Here is a 12,139-nt window from a genome sequence, read left to right on the forward strand (position 1 = left end):
AATTCTATCTCTATACGTAATACAAGTCTATTCATTTTTTTTTTCTTTTTTATATGTCAGAGTTGCTAATTTTACCCTTCCAGCAATGTTTCATTTTTTCAAGATTATTTAATATATGTTAGCATACAGTTGCTCATGGTATTCCCTTATAAACATTTTTGTCTCTGTAAATTCAATTGTGTAATCTCCTTTGCCATTTGTGATTTTAATATTTTGTTCTTTTTTCTTGGTCAGTATACCTTAAAGTTTTTCAATTTTGTCAGTATTTTTTTAATTGATTTTCTCTATTTGTTTATCTTCTTTTTTTAAATTTTCTCTCTACTGTTTATCACTGACATTTTCTCTTTAATGCTTGATTCAATCCAGATTTTTCTTTTGTTGTTCTATTTTTCAAGATATAAATTTATATTACTAATTTCGGATCTTTTTTCTCTCTCTTTTTAAAATAGGCATTTATCGCCATTAATTACTTTCTAAAAGCATTCATCTCAGAGTATTGTCTAGCTTCCCTTGTTTCTTCTTTTTTTGTTATTTAGGAATATGTTAATTTTCACATATTTGTAAATATCCTACATTTTATCCTGTAATTAAAAAAAATTAATTACAGTAGATTGGATAACATTCTTTGTATGATATTGTATTAGACATACATATACATATGCATATGCATTGGGCATTCCTTGTGGCTCAGAAGGTAAAGAATCTGCCTGCAATGCAGGAGACCTGCATTTGATTTGTGGGTCAGGAAGAGCCCATGGAAAAGGGAATGACTACCTATTCCAGTATTCTTGCTGGGAGAATATCATGGACAGAGGAGCCTGGTGGGCTACAGTCCATGGTGTTGCAAAGAGTCAGACAGCAAAGAGTGATTAATATACACATACATGTGTATATGTATTAGGCCACCAGACAATTTGGTGATCTTTGCAATTATGTTATTTAAAAAAATCAACATTGAATGTACATCTTAGGTAGAGGCATAATTGTCATGTCATCCTGATAGACTGAGTATTTTCTCATTAAAAAAAAACAAAACCTAATTTCTCTTTTTTCCTCCATTGACAGTTTTGTCTTACAGAATGTTTTGTCTAATATTGCTGTAACCATCCAGATCTGTTGGTTATTTCTTTTGTGATAACCCATTGATATTTCAGATTTTCTCTCCTTCCCATTCTGCTTCCAATATTGTGTCCTAGTAAATGGGGACGTTTACTGTGGCCTTGTGGTAGCAGGGAAGGCTATTTTAGATTTATGTAGTATTATGTGAATCCTTATGAGTCTTAATGACAATAATGCCCCTTGTCTGGCTGTTCAATACATGTTCTGTGGGCTTCTGTTGTGCCTCTGCAGAACTCAAGATACTTTCACTTTCAGTTAGCTCTTGAGATGGTCTCCTCTTTGCTGATGGACTCCCATCTCAGGTCTCACTGTTATTTCCCCTTGAGGTCCGCCTGTGACACTCTTATTCAATTCTTCCCCTAATAACTCAGTCCTTTCGTCGTTTTCTACAAGTGTGCTGTCTTCCGTTACAGCGAACCATCTCACGTTCACTAACTGCCTTGTAGGCTACCCACTCCAGTATTCTGGGGCTTCCCTGGTGGCTCAGCTAGTAAGGAATCTGCCTGCAATGAGGGAGACCTGGGTTCAATCCCTGGGATGGGAAGATCCCCTGGAGAAAGGAAAGGCCACCCACTTCAGTATTCTGGCCTGGAGAATTCCATGGACTACAGTCCATGGGGTCACAAAGAGTTGGACACGACTGAGCGACTTTCACTTTCATAGCTTTGTAACCTGTCACTTCAAATAAAACACTGACACTGTGGGACCCTTTGTGTCTTGGAAACCACACCCAAACACCAATTTTATTCTGATATTCTGCCATGTTAGGGGGAAAAGGTTATATATAAAGAGAATGAGAATGAGGGAGGAAGGAAAGAAGGAAGTTAGGAAGAGGAGAAAGGAAAGAATTGGGGGTGGGAGTTAGAGAGGGACAGAAGGAGAAGGGGAGGGAGGAGAAAGAAAAACCAATTTGTTCTCAGCTTCTTCAGGTTCCCTCCTTAGGTACTTTGGCTCAGAATTAGGAAGTCTTGAATAACCATAAGTTCTCACTGCCTGTTTTATCTACTTTGATCATTTTCTTATTCCAAAGTTTGGGCTTTTTCCTCTTTATCAACTGTTCAAAAGCTTCAATATGTCATATTCTCCTGCACCTCAGTCATTATTTAGCATCCCTTCCTTAAGATTCTATAGAAATAGTTTTTGGAGCTAGTAATGAAGAGGTGTTAATAATAAAACACATGGGGTTTCAGACATTATTGACATTTTAATAAATTAGATCACAGATTATCACTGCAGATTTTTACTGTACTTTTAAAATAATTCATTTTTCATTAACTCTTGTCCAAAATGTCACTGGCACACTCTAGTATTTAAGAAGATAGATAAGCAGTATAAATTTGCACACCAAATAACTGGATATTCATAATATTAATAAATAAATGATTATGTATTTGAAACAATTTTTATATTTATTTTTGATGTCCAGGCAATTTGACAGTCATTGAGATGATGTTTATTCAGATTTTAATCATTATATATATGGTCTCTATCTTCTTTGTTTTCATTTATTTTTCTATTGTTCAACCTATTGTGAAGCACACTGTTTTATATAAATAAATAGTAATTTTTAATATGGTAAAAATATTACATATAGTGTCTTATATGGCTATATATGGTTATGTAATATCTAATCTATATATATATATAGATAATATTTATATATGATATAGTGTTTCAGTTTATATAACAATTCCAGCTGTGTTTTTTTTTATATATAACCTACATTATTCTTAATTACTGAATGATTTTGTTCAAATATGGGAAGGATTTGACATTTTCATTTTTCTCACAAAACTTTTTACTTAAAAAGTAGATTATAATTATTTGAAGACAATCTACTCAGAATCTGTACCAAAGAATGACTTTTATTTTGAAGTTTAAAATTGCAACTAGCTTCTAATAAAAATTTGAACAGTAATAACAGTAATAAGAATAGAAAATTTGAGTTCAAATTTTTAAGCCACAATGGAAATCTGTAATATTGCCCCCAAATTTAATCAAGTAACATTTAAAATTTTAAGTTTTTACTGTATTTTCTACTTGTGCTTTAGTAGGACTATGGTATTATGCACCAAGAGGTTGAGGTTTATGCAGGTAAGTACCATAACTTTATTTATGATACTTGAGAGGAAAATGTAAATATTATCGAAAAAATATATAATATGCAAATGTCTATAACTGGAGTAAGATTACTTTTTATAGTTTAGAACTTAATAAAAATCAAGATCTTTATATATTTAAAAAGCTCACAGTCCACAGGGAAATATATATATTTCTTTATTGTTCTTTAGTCCCTGCTGCTGCTGCTAAGTCGTTTCAATCGTGTCCGACTCTGTGTGACCCCATAGACAGCAGCCCACCAGGCTCCCCCATCCCTGGGATTCTCCAGGCAAGAATACTGGAGTGGGTTGCCGTTTCGTTCTCCAATGCATGAAAGTGAAGTCGCTCAGTCGTGTCTGACTCTTAGCGACCCCATGGACTGCGGCCTACCAGGTTCCTCCGTCCATGGGATTTTCCAGACAATAGTACTGGAGTGGGGTGCCATTGCCTTCTCCGTCTTTAGTCACTAAGTAGTGTCCAAATCTTTTGCAAATGCATAGACTGTAGCCTGCCAGGTTCCTCTGTCCATGGGATTTCCCAGGCAAGTGTACCAGAGTGGGTTGCCATACCCTTCTCCAGGGGATCTTACCCACCCAGGACTTGAACTCGTGTCTCCTGCACTGGCAGGCAGTTTCTTTACTACTGAGCCACCAGGGAAGCTCACATATTTCATTCAGTTCAGTTCAGTTGCTCAGTCGTGTCCAACTGTTTGTAATCCCATGAATCGCAGCACGCCAGGCCTCCCTGTCCGTCACCAACTCCCAGAGTTTACTCAAACCCATATCCATCCAGTTGGTGATGCCATCCAAACATCTCATCCTCTGTCGTCCCCCCTCTCCTCCTGCCCCCAATCCCTCCCAGCATCAGAGTCTTTTCTAATGATTCAATTCTTCACATGAGGTGGCCAAAATATTGGAATTTCAGCTCCATCATCAGTCCTTCCAATGAACACCCAGGACTGATCTCCTTTATGATGGACTGGTTGGATCTCCTTGCAGTCCAAGGGACTCTCAAGAGTCTTCTCCAACATCACAGTTCAAAAGCATCAGTTCTTAGGCACTCAGCTTTCTTCACAGTCCAACACTTACATCCGTACATGACGACTGGAAAAACCATAGCCTTGACCAGACGGACCTTTGTTGGCAAAGTAATGTCTCTGCTTTCTAATATGCTATCTAGGTTGGTCATAACTTTCCTTCCAAGGAGTAAGTGTCTTTTAATTTCATGGCTGCTGTCACCATCTGCAGTGATTTTGGAGCCCCAAAAAATACAGTCTGACACTGTTTCCACTGTTTCCCCATCCATTTGCCATGAAGTGATGGGACCAGATGCCATGATCTTAGTTTTCTGAATGTTAAGCTTTAAGCCAACTTTTTCACTTTCCTATTTCACTTTCATCAAGAGGCTTTTTAGTTCTTCACTTTCTGCCATAAGGGTGCTAACATTTTTCATTAGACAAATGATAATGAAATCTTCACATTCCCAGGGCAGATGTGAAGAGACACAATTGGTATATCCAAAATGTCTAATTCCAAAGAAAAGAAATAAGGTTAAAATCTCTTTGAAAAATAGGTTGGTGAGAAATTTAAACTGAATTCCATCTCAGATATTTATACAAGAATATATAACAAAAGGAAAGGAAATCTGGGAAACTACTAAGATGTGAAGAAGGAATTACAAGACTGAGACAGAACTATTACTGCATCAGGTGTATTAAAATTATATATAGCATTGAAACTACTTGGATTCAGTTCAGTTCAGGTCAGTTGCTCAGTCATGTCAGACTCTTTGTGACCCCATGGACTACAGCACGCCAGGCCTCCCTGTCCATCACCAGCTCCCGGAGTCCACCCAAACCCATGTCCATTGAGTCGGTGATGCCATCCAACCATCTCATCCTCTGTCATCCTCTTCTCCTCCTGCCCTCTATCTTTCCCAGCATCAGGGTTTTTTCTAGTGAGTCAGTTCTTTGCATCAGGTAGTCAAAGTATTGGAGTTTCAGCTTCAGCATCAGTCCTTCCAATGAATATTCAGGACTGTTTTGCTTGAGGATGGACCGGTTGGATCTCCTTACAGTCCAAGGGACTCTCAAGAGTCTTCTCCAACACCACAGTTCAAAAGCATCAATTTTTCAGCACTCAGCTTTCTTTGTAGTCCAACTCTCACATCCATACATGACCACTGGAAAAACCATAGCCTTGACTAGATGGACCTTTCTTGGGAAAGTAATGTCTCTGCTTTTTAATATGCTGTCTAGGTTGGACATAACTTTTCTTCCAAGGAGCAAGTGTCTTTTAATTTCATGGCTGCAGTCACCATGTGCAGTGATTTTGGAGCCACCCTAAACAAAGTCTGTCACTGTTTCCACTGTTTCCCCATCTATTTGCCATGAAGTGATGGGATCGAATGCCATGATCTTAGTTTTCTGAATGTTGAGCTTTAAGCCAACTTTTTCACTCTCCTCTTTCACTTTCATCAAGAGGTTCTTTAGTTCTTACTACTTGGATTACCATAGTAATTAGAATTATTTGAAACTTAATCATTTTAATTATTTCAGTGAGAAGTTAGTGTTTGTTTGACCAAAACTGATCTCCAAGAAGCTGACCTCCAGAGAAAGAAGTTGGCTTGGGCAAAGCCCTGGAGAAAGAAATCACAGTCTAGTGTTCAGGCAATTGCTTCTGGTCCAGAGGAAGAGCTGGACTAAGGCTCCTGATTCTGCTAAGGAGAGGTTTGTGCTTTTCAATTTGAAATACTGGGCCAGCAGGATAGGACTGGAGTCACAATTTTGCTCTATCACATTGCTATTATATCTTGACCCAGATCCCACAAAGAGGATCTGCTCTTGCCACTTCGAGAATCTTGTGGAGGAAGAATGAACATCCCCCACCTAGATTGTGATGTCATGCCCTGCTGGCCATCTGGGTGTATGCTAGGTGATCATGGACCAACACACCTGCTCCTGCTTATATCCCTGTGAGTTTCCCAATGAGCACTCTTTCCACAGGCCCGGCATTTAGCTCTTGACCATTGCTTTTCTTTTTCGGAAAGTCAGCTCCACAGTAAAGAAAAACTATATCCCATTCTTCGGGAAAAGTCTCCCCAGGTGGCTCAGTGGTAAAGAAACCACCTGCCAATGCAACAGACAGGGGTTTTAGCCTCGGGTCAGGAAGATCCCCTGGAGAAGGAAATGACGACCAACCCAGTATGCTTGCTTGAAAAATCCCATGGACAGAGGAGCTTGGCAGGTTGCATTCCATGGGGTCACAAAGACTTGGTCATGACTTAGCGACTAAACAACAACAAACAACAATTCTTTGAGAAAATAAGAATTTTTTTCTTTTTGTTTGTTTAGGTCAATTTGGCCACTTAGAATTGACAGAACATCAATGTTATATTGTTATTCTTTCTTCTCCATATATATATACATATATATATATATACACATATATATATATATTTAAGGGCATTTAATTCTTATAACAAAATATTTTATTAAAATAACAAAAGCTACAAAGTTTACCTGATGGTATTGTTCTTGACCATGGCAAACCATCTTTAATATTCTAGTATCAATGTCTAAGGGCAGCTAACTCAACTACAGGTTTACAATGAGTTGAAAAACTAATTCAGTTTCTTATACAATAATTACTGATTGCTATATGCAGTATGATCACATACCTACAGATGTTAGGCCTATAGTAAAGATATTATTTAATCAGAGATATCCAAGGCCCACCAGATAATTGCACCTGACCTGAAATATGACAACATAGTAGATATCAAGCACTTTTAGATGAAAAGGAGTCTTATTCCCAACAGACAAATAGCAAGTATAAAGGAAGCATATGGAAACATGACAGGCAGAAGAGAATGAAATAAGGCAGTGTCTTGATTAAAGAAGGTAAAGAGAATTTTTGTACAACTTGAAGCTGGAGAATTTGATTGGGGTCAGGTCAGGTGGCTTATAAGTCAAATTGGGGAACTGTGAATCAACCTAACAGTTGAAACCATTCTAAGGAGCAAATAATTATAATTAGGGGGATGGCATGGTTTATATGACATTGAAAATATCTCTCCAACAAGGTTGTAGAGAATTCGGGATAGATGCAGTTATGTGTTGCATTCAGTTGTCCAAATGACAGATAATAATAATAGCTTGGGCAAGGGTTATAATGATACAGGCAGTAAGGACTGATCTGAACAGGGTTATTTACGGTGTTGTATGTACCTGCTGATAATTGGATATAGAGGAAGAGTAGGAAAGTAATTCAAGAAGGACTCACACCATTGGATGTTTGGTGGGACCACTCACTGACATCAAGAATACTGGAAAATGCATAGGATTTGAGGGCAAAAGATGATGAGACCTGTTTTGAGTTTATTAATTTGCAGTGTTTTGTGACATACATGGTCAGTTTTATGCATCTATCAGGAGCACAGAAGAGTCATCTAGACAGGTGGCACACATGTTACAGTTACTTTCAAAGTTTACTATAAATAATCATTAGAAGTAACTATGGATTATGTAAGCAGAAGTGTGGTTTTATTGGGAAGATTTTTATTAACTCACATTTTCTCAAATATTTCCACAGAACCAGGCTTAGAAAACAATCAAGAGCAAAGAATGCAGGTGGCCAGCTGGAAGCAAAAATCTCATCCAGAGCCCATCTAGTGAGACTGTTTATATGCTCCATCTCATTCACCGCCAGCCCCTCTGTGCGACGGGATATTGCATGCATTTGTGCTAAGTCTTCAATCATGTGACCCTATGACTGTGACCCTATGACATGTGACCCTATGACATGACCCCATGGGATTCTCCAGGCAAGAATACCAGAGAGGGTCATCATTTCCTCCTCCAGGGGATCTTTCCTGACCCTGGGATTGAAAGCACATCTCCTGCATTGCAGGCAGATTCTTTACCTCTGAGCCACCAGGAAACCCCCCACAGGATATTAGATGCAGCTAAAGGTGTTGCCAGCACGGCTCCTGCTGTTAGAACCACAGAGAAGGGGCTGCAGCTGACCCACTGCTACCAGGAAAATGAATCCTGACTGTGAGAGATGATTTGTCTTCCTAGTTGGAGATTTAAACTCTGCTAGGCATGAGCATCTGATGATACAGCCTACAACATATGCTTGAGCTGGAAAAGTACATCTCTGTAGCTTCTCTGAGCCCAACCTCATCTCATGCTGTGGCGAATTCCTCACTTGTAGGAATGGGTTTCAGACAATGAGCAACCAACAGTGTGACAAGTGTCCAGATCAATCTAGTCATTACACTAACCATGTAACAGATTTAAGAAATCTCTTAGGGCATATAGATTGAGAAAATGAAAAGAATTCTACTTAGAAATGAATCTATTTAATTATTAATATTTCCATATGGCAAAAAAAAGACTCAGAAATTTCAGTTGTGCATCTTCCTAATTTTTACCCCTATGTGTTCTTGTGGTGTTTGTTTAACTTGATATCCTGGGTCTACCTTGCCATGCTCATTTTCTTGCTGGAGTATAGTAAGAATTTACAAGAATTTCCTGGAGCTCTAGTGGTTAGGACTCTATCTTCTAATGTGGGAGGCATGGGTTCAATCCCTGGACTGGGAACTAAAATCCCGCATACTGTAGGGTGTTATCAAAAACTAAAAAAAAAATTATGCATACCCGCAGTTTCCCTCATGAGCGCTCTTTTTGGAGAATACTCTGCGTGGAAGCATTATCTTGTTTGGTAAGACAGAACTTAAGTGGTGAACTACTCCTGCTCTAGACCAAGGGTTAAAAAAAAATTATTGGGTAAATTAAAAGCAAATGTAAAATATTATTGGAGTGAATTGTCATTTTTGGCATGGTCTAGCTGCTATGGATTAAATTGAGTCTCTTCAAATTCAGATATTGGAACCCTAACCCCCCAGCCCATGTGATGCATTGGACAGAGGCCTTTAAGGAGGTTAGTAAGGCCAAATGAGGTCCTAAAGGCCATCTTTGATCCAGTAAAATTGGTGCCCACAAAGAAGAGGAAGAGGGGCACTCCTGGTGGCTCAGTGGTAAAGAATTTGCCTGCCAGTGCAGGGGACATGGGTTCAATCCCTGGTCCAGGAAGATCTCACATGCTGCAGAGCAACTAAGCTCATGTACCACAACAACTGGGTCTGGGCTCTAGAGCCTGGCAGCCACAACTACTGAGCCCTCACACCGCAACTACCGAAGCCTGAATGCCTAGAGCCTGTGCACCACAAGGGAAGCCCCCATAATAAGACACCCCCATACCACAACTAGACAGTGGCCCCCCACTCTCTGCAGCTAGAGAAAAGCCTGCAGAGTAGTAAAGACTTAGAGCAACCAAAAATAAATAAATAAAATATTTAAAGAAGAAAAAGGAGACACCAAAATTTCTCTCTACCATGTGAGAACACGGTTGCCTACAAGTCAAGGAGAGTGCTCACCATAGTGCAAACCAACCATGTGGACACTTTGATCTTTGACTTCACAGCCTCCAGAACTGTGAGAAATAAATTTCTATTGTTTAAGTGACCCAGTCTATCATACTTTCTTATGGCAGCCTGAGCAGACTAATACACTATCTGCCTTTTACTGGTTTTGTACTGTCCACAGTTTTAGGAAAACACAAGAAGACTGGAGTATATTTCAACTCTGAAGGACTAAAGGAGAGCTACCAAGATTGTCGGGCTTCCCAGGTGGCTCGGTGGTAAAGAATCCATCAGCCAATGCAGGAGACATGGGTTTGATCCATGGGTGGGGAAATACCCTGGAAAAGCAAATGATAACTCACTCTAGTATTCTTGCTGAAAAATTCTGCAGATAGAGGAGCCTAGTGGGCTACAGTCTGCAGGGTCACAAAAGAGTAGAACATGACTTATTGACTGAGAATGAGCGTATCAAGATCATAGGCTACCAAGTTTGTCATTAGCGTTGTGATGATGTCTGAAGAATTTTCTATGAGTGCATAGAATAAAAATGACCTGTGTTAAACAAAGAAAACATTTTTACTTATAACATTGATAGATATGTATGTAAAATTTTTCTGAATTCTAATGCAACAGTGAATTTTATACACTATTAGAAATAGATCAGCTATTTATATTAGACAGAGTTTATTACTGAGAATATTTAGTAAGAACTTGGTTATATAGTGCCAAGATTCACTGGATCATTGAAAAAGCAAGAGAGTTCCAGAAAAAAACATCTATTTCTGCTTTATTGACTATGCCAAAGCCTTTGACTGTGTGGATCACAATAAACTGTGGAAAATTCTGAAAGAGATGGGAATACCAGACCACCTGACCTGCCTTTTGAGAAATCTATATGCATGTCAGGAAGCAACAGTTAGAACTGGACATGGAACAATAGACTAGTTCCAAACAGGAAAAGGAGTATGTTAAGGATGTATATTGTCACCCTGCTTCTTTAACTTATATGCAGAGTACATCATGAGAAACACTGGGCTCGATGAAGCACAAGCTGGAATCAAGATTGCTGGGAGAAATATCAATAACCTCAGATATGCAGATGACACCACCCTTATGGCAGAAAGTGAAGAACTAAAGAGCTTCCTGATGAAAGTGAAAAAGGAGAGTGAAAAAGTTGGCTTAAAGCTCAACATTCAGAAAACTAAGATCATGGCATCTGGTCCCATCACTTCATGGCAAATAGATGGGGAAACAATGGAAACAGTGGCAGACTTTATTTTGGGGGGTTCCAAAATCACTGCAGATGGTGACTGCAGAAATTAAAAGATGCTTATTCATTGGAAGGAAAGTTATGACCAACTTAGCATATTAAAAACCAGAGACATTACTTTGTCAACAAAGGTCTGTCTAGTCAAGGCTATGGTTTTCCCAGTGGTCATGTATGGATGTGAGAGTTGGACTATAAAGGAAGCTGAGCACCGAAGAATTGATGCCTTTGAAGAGTGGTTTTGGAGAAGACTCTTGAGAGTCCCCTGGATGCAAGGAGATCCAACCAGTCCATCCTAAAGGAAATCAGTCTTGAATATTCATTGGAAGGACTGATGCTGAAGCTGAAACTCCAAAACTTTGGCCACCTCATGCGAAGAGATGCTCACTAGAAAAGACCATGATGCTGGGAAAGATTGAAGGCAGGAGGAGAAGGGGACGACAGAGGATGAGATGGTTGGATGGTGTCACTGACTCAATGGACAAGAGTTTGAGTAAACTCTGGGAGTTGGTGATGGACAGGGTGGCCTGGCGTGCTGTGATTTATGGGGTCACAAAAAGTAGGACATGACTGAGCGACTGAAGTGAACTGAACTGGTTATATATGCTAATAGTAAAGTGATTACAATGTATGAAAATATTCTATTATCCATGTGTGGGACATATAGTGCCATGAATATATTGAGTTTGCTTTCTTTTATCTTTGTATATATTAATTTGCAAATATATATTTGCCCTTTGAAAAGAAATTGCACATTTGCTTATACTTTTTCAAGAAAATGGTGACTTTTAAAAATCTGCTATCAATTACTCATGTGTGTATAATTTGCTTAATCGTTTCCAATTCTTTGAAACTCCATGAAAAGTAGCCTGCCAGGCTCTTGTGTCTATGGGATTTCCCAGGCAAGAATACTGGAGTGGATTGCCATTCCTTTTTCTGGGGGATCATCCTAACCTAGGGATTAGACCCCTCATCTCCTGCATTGTATGCAGATTCTTTATCTTCTGAGCCACCTAGAAAATCTAATTACTCATACTTAACAACAAATACTGTATATTTTCTATGAATTTCAAATAAAAAAAAAATGGGTTTCTCAAAACAAACTAAGATCTTGTCAGAGAACAGCAGCGATAATCATTAATAGCTTTAAATTTTGTTAGAAATATTTGGTTATATTATCTGTGACCAAAATTTTGCCCTTCTTTCCCAATATCTTTTCTCAGTTTT

The sequence above is a fragment of the Dama dama genome, chromosome 14 (genome assembly GCF_033118175.1).
Source record: "Dama dama isolate Ldn47 chromosome 14, ASM3311817v1, whole genome shotgun sequence".
In the NCBI taxonomy this organism is placed as follows: domain Eukaryota; kingdom Metazoa; phylum Chordata; class Mammalia; order Artiodactyla; family Cervidae; genus Dama; species Dama dama.